Raw genomic sequence first — 14,190 nt, 5'->3', positions numbered from 1 at the left:
GTGTGTGTGTGTGTGTGTGTGTGTGTGTGTAGCATCATTTTGGCCAAGAAGCAATTAAGTAAAGATGAACAGTCCTTAGGGGCCAAGATAACTGCAACTCATCTCCAACCCCCGCAATCATCGCTTCCCAGAACTCAGACAGACATCTTCCTCTACTGCTCGCTCATAGATCTACATTTTTCAATCATGAAGATCAATCCTGTACTAGTGGGCTTGACCCACGGCAGAAACAAACAACTGTCCCACTAACAGACATCCAGGGACTGCACATTTAAAAACCCAGTCAATGGTTGCCTCAGCAAACGCTTAGGAAGCACTTACTCTGTCAAGCATGGGGTACAGAGCAATTCAATGAAGTAAGAACAATCCATTTATGCTTTCATTCAGCAACTACCTGAAGCCCTAGTATATGCCAAGCACTGCTCCAGATGCTGGAGATACGGAGCAGAACAAGTCAGACCGCCCTCTGCCCCCACGGAGCTTATTTTGAGTCAGCGAGACAGACCACAGATAAACACTTAATAGAATGTTAGGTAGCAGGAGGTGCCGTGGAAAACATAATAAAGCCAGATGAGGAGGTAGACAGCGAAGGGATTGCTACAGTAGATGGGAAAACTGAGAAACAGACTAGAGTAAGCCATGTTCTTGCAGAGGGAAAACGTACAAGAGGCAAGGGGCGTGAGCGCTGTCAGCAAATGACAACAGGGCCATATTGATAAGAGTTTGAGAGAGAAGAGTTTTATGATCTGATTTATACTATAAAAGAACCACTTGGCTGCTGGCTGGAAAAAGGACCACTGGAATTCAAGAGGGGAGTGGGAGAAGGGACAGGAATAGAAGCAGGCAGACCAATTAAGAAGCTACCGCGATCATCTCTAGACACGAGACATGACGGCGGCTTAGCCAAGGTTGGAAGTGAGGGAGGGGGTCCTAAATGGCTGGATTCAGGATACCTTCCCATCAATGGGATCTGATGATGGATTTGAAGTAGGAATTTAAAAAAAAAAGAGACGAGGGTGATTTCAGGTTTAGCAATGATAGAGGGACTTTTAGTTCATAAGACACTTACTTTCACATATATTATCTCATTTAAGATTCACAAGGACCTTGCTTCTCAAAGTGTGACAAGCAGACGAGCATCATCAACATCGCCTGGGAGCCTGTTAGAAATACAGAACCTCAGGCTCACTTCAGATCTAGAGTAATCCAAATACACGTTAAAATTTGAAAAGCACTGATCTGAGTGGCGGAAATGATGGTGATGATGGAGGCGTTGAGGAGGCAGAGGATGAAGCAGGCTCCTAGAGATCAAATAATTTACTAAAGACACACAGGATTGTAGGATTATGACTGCAAGCCCTGTGCTCTTCCCATCACTCCATGTTTTTGAGAAGTAATTCCTTCCCTCGGAGGAATTCACATGCACTGGGAATGGGGGTGTGAACGTGGCAGGGCTTACAGCCTATCAGGGAACCAGAACCCACAGTAGGTAACAATTATTGTCTGAAACATCATAGTTTCCTTGGAGGTCACGGTTTAGGGATCACAGGACAGGCTTCAGAGAGGAGACTGAATCATCTTGGTCGTAAAAGTGAGTAGAATTTAGATAAGGAAGAGAGCAGAGATTTTGTGTGTGTGTGTGTGTGTGTGTGTGTATGTAGGGGGGAGTCACCGTGAAGAGGAGAGCCACTTGAATACAGAGCAGAGCTCCTCCTGACACTGAAAAATCACCCTCCGCATCACATTCTGCCTACCAGACATACTGATCCTGAACTAATCAAGTAGAAAGAGTCACTGGAGAAAAAATAACAGGCTTACAAAAGTAACTCCCCCTCACATGATTACTGCTCCAGGAAGAGTGAGCTCTGCCCAGCTGATGGCAAATTTGCCAAAGGGCACGGTGGCCACGCAGGGCAGGAGGGAGGGGCGAGGGGGTAGGAGGGCGAGCACCCACCAGAGAGAACCGGGTGCCTGTGCTGTTTGGTTTTAACCTGTATCCACTGTGCGTCTCCAGTGTAACATCTGGGCTCAGTGCAGACCTGATTTAATAATGTGTTGGGAGTTGGCATTTGCTGCAATCCCGCAGCAGCAGTACATAGTGTCAGGGAAGATGTGTGCCAGACCTATGCTGCCCCCTTTTTCTACTTAGAAAGGCACATTAATATTTAATAGAAGAAAAATAATTCTTGCAGATTTGAAAGGATAATCCGTGAAAAGGCACATTTAAAAAGCTGGGGGGAAATGGGTCTGTTTCAGGAATGCTGGATTCTCCGCCTAAATGAAAGAAAGCTGGTGATTTATGCCCACAGAGGCAACCTAGGCAAATTTCGCCCACCTGCTTCCTCCTACATTTTGGTTCTATGGCTATAAACATCCCGTAACTTCCCACCCAGGCCTTGTGTTTCTGCCTCCTTAGTCTAGTGCTGGAAATTCACCAGCAAAGGCAGGACCTGATGATCAGAGTATCGGACGGGGAGTTGGGGTGGAGCTGAGACTTCCTGTGTCATAAACATTTCTTAGGACAATTTTGGGGCCCGGGCTTAGGGGCTCCATTTCTGTTAACTACAGAACAGGTGTAAGAAAGCAGTTTTCTTGGGGTCCCTTAAGAAAGAACTGTATACAGTGGTACTGATCTGGGTAGGAAACAACATAACTCCATCCAGGGCAGCTGAGAGAGAGAGAAGACAAGGCTCAGACCATTCTCATCCTCCTTTGGGTAGCTTTCTTCCTGAGGATTCCTGGTGGCCAGTGCCCTCTTGCTGTGCTTTCAACCTGCCCTTGACATTGTGACAGCCCTTAGAAAGCAGATCTATGCCTAGGGCTTTCCCATCCTCCCTGCTCTTGTCAAAACTTACCAGTTTTATATCTTCTCACTGCAAGAGCCTGCTCTTGGCATCTCAGACTGACAGTTGTCAACCGATCCATCCTGTGTGTTCATCAGCTTATTGGTGTCACATCCAAGGAAGCACACTGGTACTTTACCAAGAGTCCTTTAGAAGTCAGGCCTTACTTTTAAAGACTGGCCCTACATATATCTGGACAAAAATATAATTCAAAAAGATACATGCACCCCTATGTTCATAGCAACACCATTCACAATAGCCAGGACATGGAAGCAACCTAAATGTCCACCAACAGATGAATGGATAAAGAAGATGTGGTGTACATATACAATGGAATATTACTCAGCAATAAAGAAAGAACAAAATAATGCCATTTGCAGCAATAGGATGGACCTAGAGATTATCGTACTAAGTGAAGTAAGTCAGAAAGAGAAAGACACATATCATATGATATCACTTACATGTGGAATCTAGAAAAATGATACAAATGAACTCACCTATGAAGCAGAAACAGACTCACAGACATAGAGAACAGACATGTGGTTGCCAAGTGGGAGGGGGGTGGGAGAGGGAAGGATTGGGAGTTTGGGATTAGCAGACGCAAACTATTCTATATAGAATGGATAAACAACAAGTTCCCACTGTATAGTACAGGGAACTATTATGCAATATCCTGTGATAAACCATAATGGAAAAGAATATAAAAAAAGAATATACATATATATGGATTGGAATCACTTTGCTGTACAGCAGAAATTAACACAACATTATAAATCAACTATATGTCAATTTAAAAATATTAAAAAAAAAAAAAAAGACTGGCCCTAAAAGGGTGACTTGCGGGTGCAGTAGCACGTTGGCAGGGGCACGTGTCAGAGCTTTTGTGTCCCTTAAATTACACCATGTAGAGGGGCCTGGCCCTGCTTCCTTGAAGCATGTCCTATAATACGCTGAGGTGAATTTCAACCAAGGACCCCCCACCCAATCACTTCTCATTTCACATTAGCCAGCAGGGTGGGTTCTGGTCCCTCTGCCACACCAGTGTCTCTTCTCTCTGCATCCTATAAATTACTTCCAACAGAACTTCCACTTCTACATCTTGGGCCTTAATGCCCCTCAGCCCATGACATGTGCCAACTTGATTTGATGATGAGAGGACAAGGGAATTTTGGAAGCAGACAGGTGGGCCTGTCCTGTCCCTTTGAGACAGCGAGCAAATCCCCCAAGCAGAGGGCAAAAACAGCCCCACGGGCACGGGCAATGTAATGGTTAGTCCTTTCCCAAGCCCATAGGGGTAATTCCCAAGCCACATCGCAGGTTTTCGTTTAGCCCAAATTTGCCTCATTTCTTCTAAAATCATTACCACCATGATTTAATGTTCAGGGCTGAGACCAACACATCTTCTCCTCTCTCCCTTTCTTACCACGGGCTGCCCTCCCCTGAGGATGTAATGGAGACTGGCAGGCCAGGGCCATTTAATAAATGCAAAGCATTTACAGGGCAAATATGTGATGACATTTTTTCCATGTTAAAGTAATTTTTGTGAGGAAGGGACCTTGGACTTTTTTTTTCTATGAATAGTCCCATTATAAGCTGCACCTGACCAAGAATCATTTTAGAATTGTTCTTCCCTGAGCTTTCTACTTAGCAAATATTTCCTGTTGCTAAATCACCCTAAGCTACATTTTATGTCACTGTGAATTTGCTCAGAATAACTTCTATCCACTTCCTTGGATTCCACTTGGAGAGGTCCCTCAGCAAAGATTTTGGCTGTTGAAGAGATTTTTGTTGTTTGTTGATGTTGATGTTGTTGTTTTAAATCTAGCATGACTTGGGGAGGTAGGGTAGGGTTTAGAAAAAGAAGGAAAAGTCAGAATCCCTAGGAGTTTTGGCCACTGAAGCAAAACTTATTTAAAATTTGCTTATTTTCTTAAAACCAACAGGAAAGAAAGAACTGTGCTCAGAGGGTGGGCTGTTCTCCAGCTAGAGGCTCAGTGGAAGAATTAGCAGAGAGACTGGGTCAGCTCAGCCTGTCTCTGCCTCCAAGAAAAATACTCAGGAGAAAGCTCCTCCTTCTCTAGGGCGTCATATCAGCAGGTAACCACGGACGGAAACAGAGTATTAATTATCCCTTCCTGTGTTTTATATCTTCCTATTTAACAACCATTGGAAAGCCAGACATTGATAAAAATGACAGGGAATATTCTTAGTCAATTAAATCGCCACAATGTCAGGCCTAACATCTGTTCTATGAACCCCGCAGAAATATGTGGCATTAATATTTAATAAAAAAAATAGCCCTGGTTTGGACTCAACAGCCATTTCACGCTGTCCTCCCAGGACAATCACTTCAGATCTTATAACCTTACAGAATTTAAATACATATGGCTCTCCCCAGCCGTCCTTCTCCTCAGCATTCAGAGGGATGCTCAGAGGAAGCTTTGCTTTTTCTCTTACTGGACCACCCACCTTCCGATCCTACTGCGTTCCCCATCAGTTTCTGCTCAATGAAGGCAGCTGTCACAGGACTGCCCTTGGACCACACTCACCTAAATGGAAATACATCACATGAGGAGATAGCAAGCTCTGTATTCTAGAGCTCAGCCCCACCAGCTGCCCCTTGTCCCCGTGGGCCCCAGTGCTCAGTTGTCTCCCTCTATGAAAGGCTGAGTTCACCAGGGTATCTCTTCAGCTGCCATTTTCTTCTCTATCCAAGCCAACAGGAAGTGGCCTCCAAATGGTTCCAATGTACCTGGGCACCTGTCACCAATGTGCTTTCCCTGTTCTAGGGAATCTCCATTGCCATTTCCCTTCAGTATCTATAGTACCTTAAGTGGGATCCTAAGGAAAACCCCTTGTGTAGACTCTTACCCCTCTCCTTCAACACTGCCATCACCTTTTCCTTTTTTCTTTCTTACCTGCAATTTTATATACAGTGGGTGACCATAGTGTCAGCCCCATGTTACTCATGGCAGCCCTAGGATTTTCAGATGAAAAACCCCACTTCCCAGAATGAGTACAAGTATCCACCTTTCTCCCAGCAGGCCTGTAGGGAAATCCCTTTCTCCAGAAACTGTAGTTTTTTCTCCCTTTCCAGTCAATCCTGTTTCCTAGAAGCTCCTCCATAGACTCAACCCAAGTTTAGGAGAGTGGGATGGAAATCATCAAGGCCATCCTTTTGGAACAAAAACAAAGCTTCTTTACACAAAGCCTGCCTGGGCAGAGAGAAGGAGGGGCAAGGTCCACACCTGGCTGGAGGTTAGAGCAGCTGAGGAGGTGGAAACAACGCTACCCTAGGTTCAGATCTCGCGAGAGGATTTGTGGTCATGGCCTAAGTCTCGCTCCTCTTCCCTCCGGGGTTCTCAGCAACTGAGCCAATCTACTCAAGGATCGTAAGTGAAAGGGGATGCCAAGGCATTCGTTTTATTAATATCCAAACAAATGCTGAATCAGCCCCAAAGACTGGGTTGCCTGATAAAGCTTGTGGGGAGAGCCAGCTTCCTTCTCCAACTTCAAATCTAGTCCTTGGGACCTGTCTGTAAGGACAGTCTAGAGAACCTATCCTAACACATGGCCCAGTAGTAGGCAGAGATGCAAAAGTCTAGAGTGAACATCTTGTTTAGTCTGATGAACACGTGGAGACAGGAAGTACGTGTACCCACCAGCTCTGGACACAGGCAGAGGCACCAGGCCACACTGAGCAATGACCTTTCATATAGCCCCGTGGATGGCAGCCTCTCAGCAACGCAATTAACGACCTCAACCCTCGGGGAGGAGAAAATGGAGTGGGGGAAATCCAAAGTGTTCACTCAAACTCCCTGTTTATACACAATGGGGAAGAAGTCTCTTTAGGAGAAATGTGAGGGGGAGAAGAGCCCTACTTGGATATGATTTAAAGAAAGACAGATAGCTGGTGGGAAGCAGCCGCATAGCACAGGGAGATCAGCTTGGTGCTTTGTGACCACCTAGAGGGGTGGGATAGGGAGGGTGGGAGGGAGACGCAAGAGGGAGGAGATATGGGGATATATGTATATGTATAGCTGATTCACTTTGTTATACAGCAGAAACTAACACACATCGTAAAGCAATTATACTCCAATAAAGATGTTAAATAAATAATAAAAATAAAAGAATACTGTAAACAAAAAAAAAAAAAAGAAAGAAAGACAGGCCCCAGAATTCCCGGGGTCGATTAAGCCTTGGTTAGAAGGAGAGAGGCTCTCCAAGTCTTGGTATGACACTGGGGGAACAGTCCCAAGGAGAAGGAACCAGTCTCTGTACAATCTAAGAAAATTCTGGAGCCATAATCCACTTTACTTGAAAGAGAGCGGGGGTGCTGAGAGAAGCCACACCCTAGAATGGACCTGCCCCCGACCCTGCCTCCTTCTGCTAGCCCTCTGCTAGTGAGGAAGCATCGGGCAAAGGAGAGGATCACGGGAATCCTTCATCTTCATTCCAAGAGTGGTAACAACACTTGGGAAGTACGATGAAAGCCTAATTCTAGCCACAGTTCAGGAAGATTCTAGGGATGGAGATAGCACCCCAGAAAATAGAATAAACTCTTTCCTTTCACACAAAAATCAAAAAACAGGCTCTGGGATAAAAGGATAAAATGTATTCTGAGCTTATATAGTACATGTGATTACAACTCACTTTATTATACTGTACAGATAAATGAAAATTAGCCAAACAAATGTCAAGTGCAGAAGAGTGTTTGCTTCAGTTACTTGAATTTTGACAAATAACTTTTCAGAGTCATCATTTATAAGTGGCATCTTTCTGCAGTGATAGTACGGTACTATATGGAAAACAAAGCATCAGTGGAAATAAAGATTATTTGAAAGTCTTAAACCCTTGACAGTCGACTACTCCAATGTTGACATCTCATGCATCCTTTTGTCCCATAAAATGGGGAGTATCTAGATTTAAGAGGATTTTGCTCTCTCCCTCATATTTCAACACAACAATAGAAAATCCATCCCAAATTATCCCAGAAAATCAAGTAGGTACAGAGCTGCCAACACAAGGGCTTGGCATCTTAATGTAGGTCTGGCACCATTTTGTAGCAGATGAGTTTCTGAAGTTAATATCAAAATCAGCTTTGTCAAGTTCCATTTTCCCATTGTCGTAAAGTATTTAACACCAATAATGCTTTATGTTAGTTTCCGTTTTTATTTTCCATAGGGTCCTAAATCTCCAGCCTCAAGTTCTCCAGCCACAGCCTCTCCCAACCAAGGAGTTAAGGATCCTTAGACACTCATAATAGCTGACAGTATTGAGTATTCACTGGGTCTGAGTCATTTCACCTCATTCATTTAATACCCTGTCTGATGAAGGCACAGGTATTGTTCCCATTTTGCAGATGAGGAAAGACAAGTAGCAGGAAAAGATGCCTGCCTGATATCACAACAGCAAGCAATACTAGAGTCAGGAATAGAACGCAGAGGCCCCCCTCCATCACAGGACATGTGCTCCAGCCTAAAGCATCACATGATCCTGTGTCCATCAACACCTGCAGAGGAGTCGTGCTGCTGTGCCCCAGGTAATCCTCAGCTCAGCCTACAGAGGCTTTCAAGTCTCAACAATCATGTTTGATTTGCTCGGAAAGTATACTCAGGGCTCAGCAGGACCTGGGAGAAGCTTGAAAGGGACTCAAAATGTATCCCTTTTACAAAGGATAAAAAAATCAAAGGGAAAAACGTTAGCAGAGACTCAGCTCTATTTTTTCACTCCTTGAAGAGAAACTAACAGCTGTCCATAAAAAGGTTCCACTTCACAGGTGAAGACAAGACTGAACAGGAAGAAAGCAGTTTCTCCTGCAGTCATGCCAATGCAATATGCACCTCCCAGAATTCCTTGCTAGTGACAAGAGAGAATGAGCTAGTTTCCATGTGGTTGGTTGTCTACCCCAGCATCAATATGGTAACTCCTCACATTTGCATAGCATTTTGCCCTTTCAAAGCAGCTTCACGTTTCATCTCTACAGCCTTCCTTTTAAATGTACAGCAGGAACATTCAACCCATTTTACAGATGAGAGAATGCAAAGTTAAGATGTTGATTTGCTCAAGGTCCCCTCTCAGGGAAGATTATGACAGGATGTAAGAAGTCTCTGGGGCTTCCCTGGTGGCACAGTGGTTGAGAGTCCGCCTGCCGATGCAGGGGACATGGGTTCGCGCCCCGGTCCGGGAAGATCCCACGTGCCGCGGAGCGGCTGGGCCCGTGAGTCATGGCCGCTGAGCCTGCGCATCCGGAGCCTGTGCTCCACAACGGGAGAGGCCACAACAGTGAGAGGCCCGTGTACCACGAAAAAAAAGAAAAAAAAAAGAAGTCTCTGAAAAAAAGGTAAAAGAATTTTCTCTTTCCTAACTTTTCCCATGACTCCTTTCTTGGTATCAAGGACCACTTTAGGCAAATGTTAAAAGAGAGTTTATTGTTGATAAAAAGTTTCTTTCTGACATCTTCCACTTCTTTATACCTTTACTAGTGTCCCTCTCCTCTGGCCTCAAGATGCCCTCAGCCCCCGTGCAGGAATCTGCCCAGGTCTGTTTGACTCTGACAGTGTTCCACGATCCAAAGTTCTCTCGCTGCCTTCCCATCAATCAAAATAATAAGTTCTTCAGAGACAAGGGAGCCAAGCTAGGTTTTCAGAGGAAAGGAACCTAAAAGAATTAGTTCACAGTAAGGCATGGATGTTTGTTAGCCTCTAACATTTTCAAAAGTTGTGGCATTTTTTAGAAGATGAAATTGGTTAGCCCTCCTGAATCTCCATTGCTCAACTAACTGAAATTCTCTACAGTAAAATGAAGAGACTCAGGCAATAAGCTGACCCTCCTGGGTAAATGGCTACCTCATACAGGGTAAACTTCCTAGAAGTCTAAACTAGGAACTGATCATAGGAAACATAGAGCCTCTCTCATGAGTTCTTCTTTTTCCTCCCCATTTCTGGACTTAGATATGTTAAAAGCTCGAAATTACAACCCCCATGTGTAAGGCCAACTGGCCCGAGGCAGGGGAACACAATCAGATTCACAGGTTGCATCAGACCGAAACTCTCCGGACCACCCAGTTCCAGAAACTGACCTGGGGACTTTGAACCCGGCCCAGCCTTCCCGCCTTTCGAGGGGCGGGACTAATGGTCCCCCAGGATACCCGAAAAGACCACCAAATAAGGAATACCCTGCGCCCTCCCAGATTCACCACACCCCTTTCCCTTCTTCCCCTATAAAATCTTGCCCAACCCTCGCCCGGGAGCGCTCCCTAATAAAGCTCACTTGAAGCTTTCCTGTTTCGCGGTACCGTTTGTTAAGATCCGACCTTACACCATGAGGGTAGCGCCATAGCATTGGTGAAGGCCAGGACCCACAAAGGATGACTTATGGACGCCAGTTTCAGAGTTTACAAACCAGAGACTGCTCTTCTTGGGAACTCCTTGGGACAGAGTAAAGAACTCCTTGGGACAGAGTAAAGTTACTGACAAAACTGGAAAATGTCAAGTATAGATTATCATAGTGATAGCTAAATGTCTCCCAAAAAATGGAGAGAAAAAAAAATATATAGTATATGCATTTCTGTACTTCAATAAGGAGAAAACAGACACCTAAAACATTTTCTAAATAATACCCTTGATTATTAAATAATTCTTATTTCTAAACAGGCTGTCTATATTTTTCAATCTTACACTTTCAGAGAATTTCCATCTCAACTAGTCTACCAAAGACTAATGCAGCGACCAGGAGATTAGCTGCTAAAACAAAAGCTGGATCATTTTTAAGGTTAATACTATGCAGATAGATATGTTTTTTTCCTCCAAGGCTCAGAAACCACCTTAGGATGATAGAATAAGAAAACAAAATGAAAGAAAACAGACTGACCCACCCAGACAGACCGATAAGAAAAGTAACTAAGCCAGGGGAGTAGCAATTACGGCTTCCATTTATTTAATGACACCGTATGCCATGTGTTGAACATGTATATCTCATCAAATCATCCCAATATTTCATAATAAGTATTATGTCCACTTTACAACAAATAAACAGGGACTCAAGTCAGGGTAAGTCATCTGCCCAAGGTTATATGATGACCTCAAGATTAGAATCCAGGTTTGTCTGATTCCAAAAGCCCAAATTCAAATATTGTACTAATTAGAAGTCCATAAACTCTTAGTTCTTTGGACATATTCTCAAAGGTCCAAAATAATGATCCATGAAAATTTTGTAATTTTGTTCTCTTTTACTAGAAAGACGATAGGCTTTTGGGCACGCCTAACTCAGAAGAGCCTTGCTCTGGCACTCTGGACAAACCCACTGCAAGCAGATTCACTGGGTGGATCCTGAATTCCTGTGAACCGCTTAAAAATGCTGATTAGCAAGAAACAGTAGCAAATACACAACAAATACTCTGTCTTAATTCAAACAATAATTGGATTAGATATCCACTTAATGCAGGTTTAACTAACAATGCAGTACTAACCTTTCCCTCTAATGAATGAGACAGCTAATAGAATGAGTATTGAAATAGGCATTTGAGGTAATAGAATGAGTATTGAAATAGGCATTTGAGGCATTTGAGGATTGCCTCCAGGCAGAGTTTGGGCTAAGAGAAAAGTCCAATTATCCTGAGCTAGCAAAGAAGGGCCTGAAGTTTTTAAAGCAATTTTCTACAGCATTCTTATGCAATCAGGCTTTCTCTGCGTAAAAGTCATTTTAGTCAACACAGAGCAACAAATAATACGTAAAATTGAACTTGACATTGTATTTCTCAACTACTAAAGATAATGCACATGCTTTTATTTGAACACAAATGTTATCAATTACAAAATGAATTGATTTAGCCTTTCTATATGATTTTTAATTTGGGGGGTGGAGAGTGTTAGATTTACATAAAAGCTATAAGCATAAGAATTTTTCCTTAATTTTATGTATGTACTTACCTAAAACAATTATTAAATAAAATGGTCCAAGAGGCTTTTTCTTTTTTCCTTTGAGAAGTGCTCTGTACATTCTCAAGTTTGGGAAACACAGGTGTCATATTCTCCTCAACTATAGTCATAAAGAGAAAGGGAAGTATTTATTACTCAGTGTTGGGGAGGAAGGAATTTTCCTCTACTCTTCTAGATTCTTCTGGCTGGTCCAAGAATTAAATTGACATGAGACAGATTAACAGGAGAAAATCAAACAGAAGTTTAATAACATGTCTCCATGGGAGAGACCAGGAAAACCGATTAACTCACCAAAACGGCTGAAGCCATCACCTTAAATACCATCTTCAGTTAAAGACAAAAGAGGATGTTGGGGGTAGTGGTTTGGGACTTCAAAGGGGAGGGAGGCAGCTGACTTGGAGATGGAAAAGCAAATGTTTGGTAAACAAATGTTCTCTGGGCCATGCAGAGACAACGGACACGGAGAAGAATTTTAACAGACAGACTTTGCTAGGTTCTTCCCTGTCTACACAAGTAGTTCAAACTCTACCGATCTCTGATGAAGCCTCCCATTCTGAAACAGATCCTCTATCTACATTTTTTAGGCAGGTTGGGGGAAAGTCAAGGTTTCTTCCTCTTTTGGGTCTTGATTTTTTTCAGCTCGAAATATTCCACATGCCAAAGAGATATTTTGGTGTGGGAAGTTTTGCTCCCCTACATCAGGATAGACTAGGTTCTACCATACTGGCAAATAAATCCTGAAACCTCTATGGTTAACACGGCAGTGATTATTTCTCACTCATATCCCTATTTGAGGCAAGTGAGGCCGTTCTCCTTATTTCTCTTCCCACAGTGACTCAGGGAATCACGGTTTCCCTGGGCCCACCTGGCCACCTCCTCTGCTGCCACCCCACCCCTTCCTCCGCTTGGGGAGAGGGAGAACACTAGAAAGTTCCCACCAGCACAAAACTGTCCCCAACAAGAAGCGACACCAATCGCTTGTGCTCATCTCTCACTAGACTAGATGGAACCATTCATATGGTTTCCCGTCAAAGAAGGGAAGCACGGGGAATATTTGGGAAGCGCGAACTGTCTCTGCCAGGACAAAGAATCAGAGATGAAGAGAAAAGAAGGCTGAAACTGTAATATGGATTCTTTGCTAAATCATATTTCATTTATGAAGTTTGATTTATTCACCCTGCCAGCACGTACCTGATGTATAAAAAGTACTTTACTGAATGTTAGTTGAGGGTGCAGAGATTAATCAAACAGAAATAAACTGAAAGTTACATCTAGTAACTCTGACGTAAGAATTGGTGAAGACAAAATTGTTCCTTTAATTTTCAAATCCATTGCTCCCCTGCCTTGGTCCAAGCTTCTGTTCCATGGAAAGGACTTCTCTGAGGTCAGGAAGAACTAAGAAAAAGGTAAACTCAGATGGATTAGAGTTACATGAAGTAAAGTCTATCTCATGGCTGTTCAACCAAAAGCTTATGTAAAATTGCCTAATTATTCAAAGTTCAGTGGAAATTTAGAAGAAACAGGAAGTTCTTGAAAAGGACTACTCAGGTAAGGAGCTTTGGGTTCTGGACCCCTATAACCACCATCACATACCAAACCAGGTGGGTGATCCCATTCCCACTGGGCATCAACCACCTTTGTCTGTGAAATAGAGATAATGCCTCCTTGCCTTCCCCGCCTGCAGGTGGGCAGTGGGCTGTGGTGTTGCAGGGAGAGACCATGGGAGCCGATGATACGGTTTGACCTGATACTAATTATCCTTTACCTGGCTGCTAGCATGCTTCCTCCCTTCCCCTGACTGTCTCACACGGTCAGATCAAAGTTTGAAGGAAGACAACATCGCCCTATCCTCCCCAGCATCCCTTTTCTGTGTCCTTCTTCCTAGTGGACCCTCTTGCCTCTCTCCTGAAGGCACACAGCACTGCCATTACTCTCCAAATTTCCTTTTAGCAAATCCTATTTTCAGGAGGGAGTTGATAAATAATACATGTTCTTACTAAACAGGGTGAGACAGATATGAATAAGTATTTACTAAGCATCTACTATGTGCCAGATAACACACTGGGTGCTGACTTATAATGATGAGTAAGATATATCTCTGATATATAACAGTTATATATCCCTGATATATAACAATCTCATGACAGTGTTATGAAATTATCAAAAAGTAAAAGTGCTGCTTTTTCAGGTGAAAATGTAGAAGGGTACCCATAGGAGACTATATAACCTCATCACAGGGATGGGGATATGATGGGTGAGTACAGAGTAAGAACGTATTTCTGGAAAAATTTATATTCCAACAGAAGCAAATTCTTAGAATAAATTTCTAATCATGAAATTTCAGGAATCTGACAATCAAGATAAAGTGGAATCTGAAGAGACAGAGATGGTCTTCCTAGAAAATGCTA

The 14,190-nt window shown here is 43.3% G+C and overlaps 1 long non-coding RNA gene across 1 annotated transcript in view; it reads right to left on the bottom strand.

Moving 5' to 3' along the window:
- Positions 1-12,099, bottom strand: part of LOC125960915 (uncharacterized) — a 113,659-nt gene extending 101,560 nt beyond the window's left edge. Inside the window, exon 1 of the long non-coding RNA XR_007471102.1 lies at positions 11,774-12,099. This is a non-coding gene — a long non-coding RNA (uncharacterized LOC125960915). The remainder of the gene's footprint in view (positions 1-11,773) is intronic.
- Positions 12,100-14,190: the final 2,091 nt, after the last annotated feature.

Source organism: Orcinus orca, chromosome 13 (genome assembly GCF_937001465.1).
Source record: "Orcinus orca chromosome 13, mOrcOrc1.1, whole genome shotgun sequence".
Classification (NCBI taxonomy): Eukaryota; Metazoa; Chordata; class Mammalia; order Artiodactyla; family Delphinidae; genus Orcinus; species Orcinus orca.
This window is presented reverse-complemented; position numbering and strand designations above follow the sequence as displayed.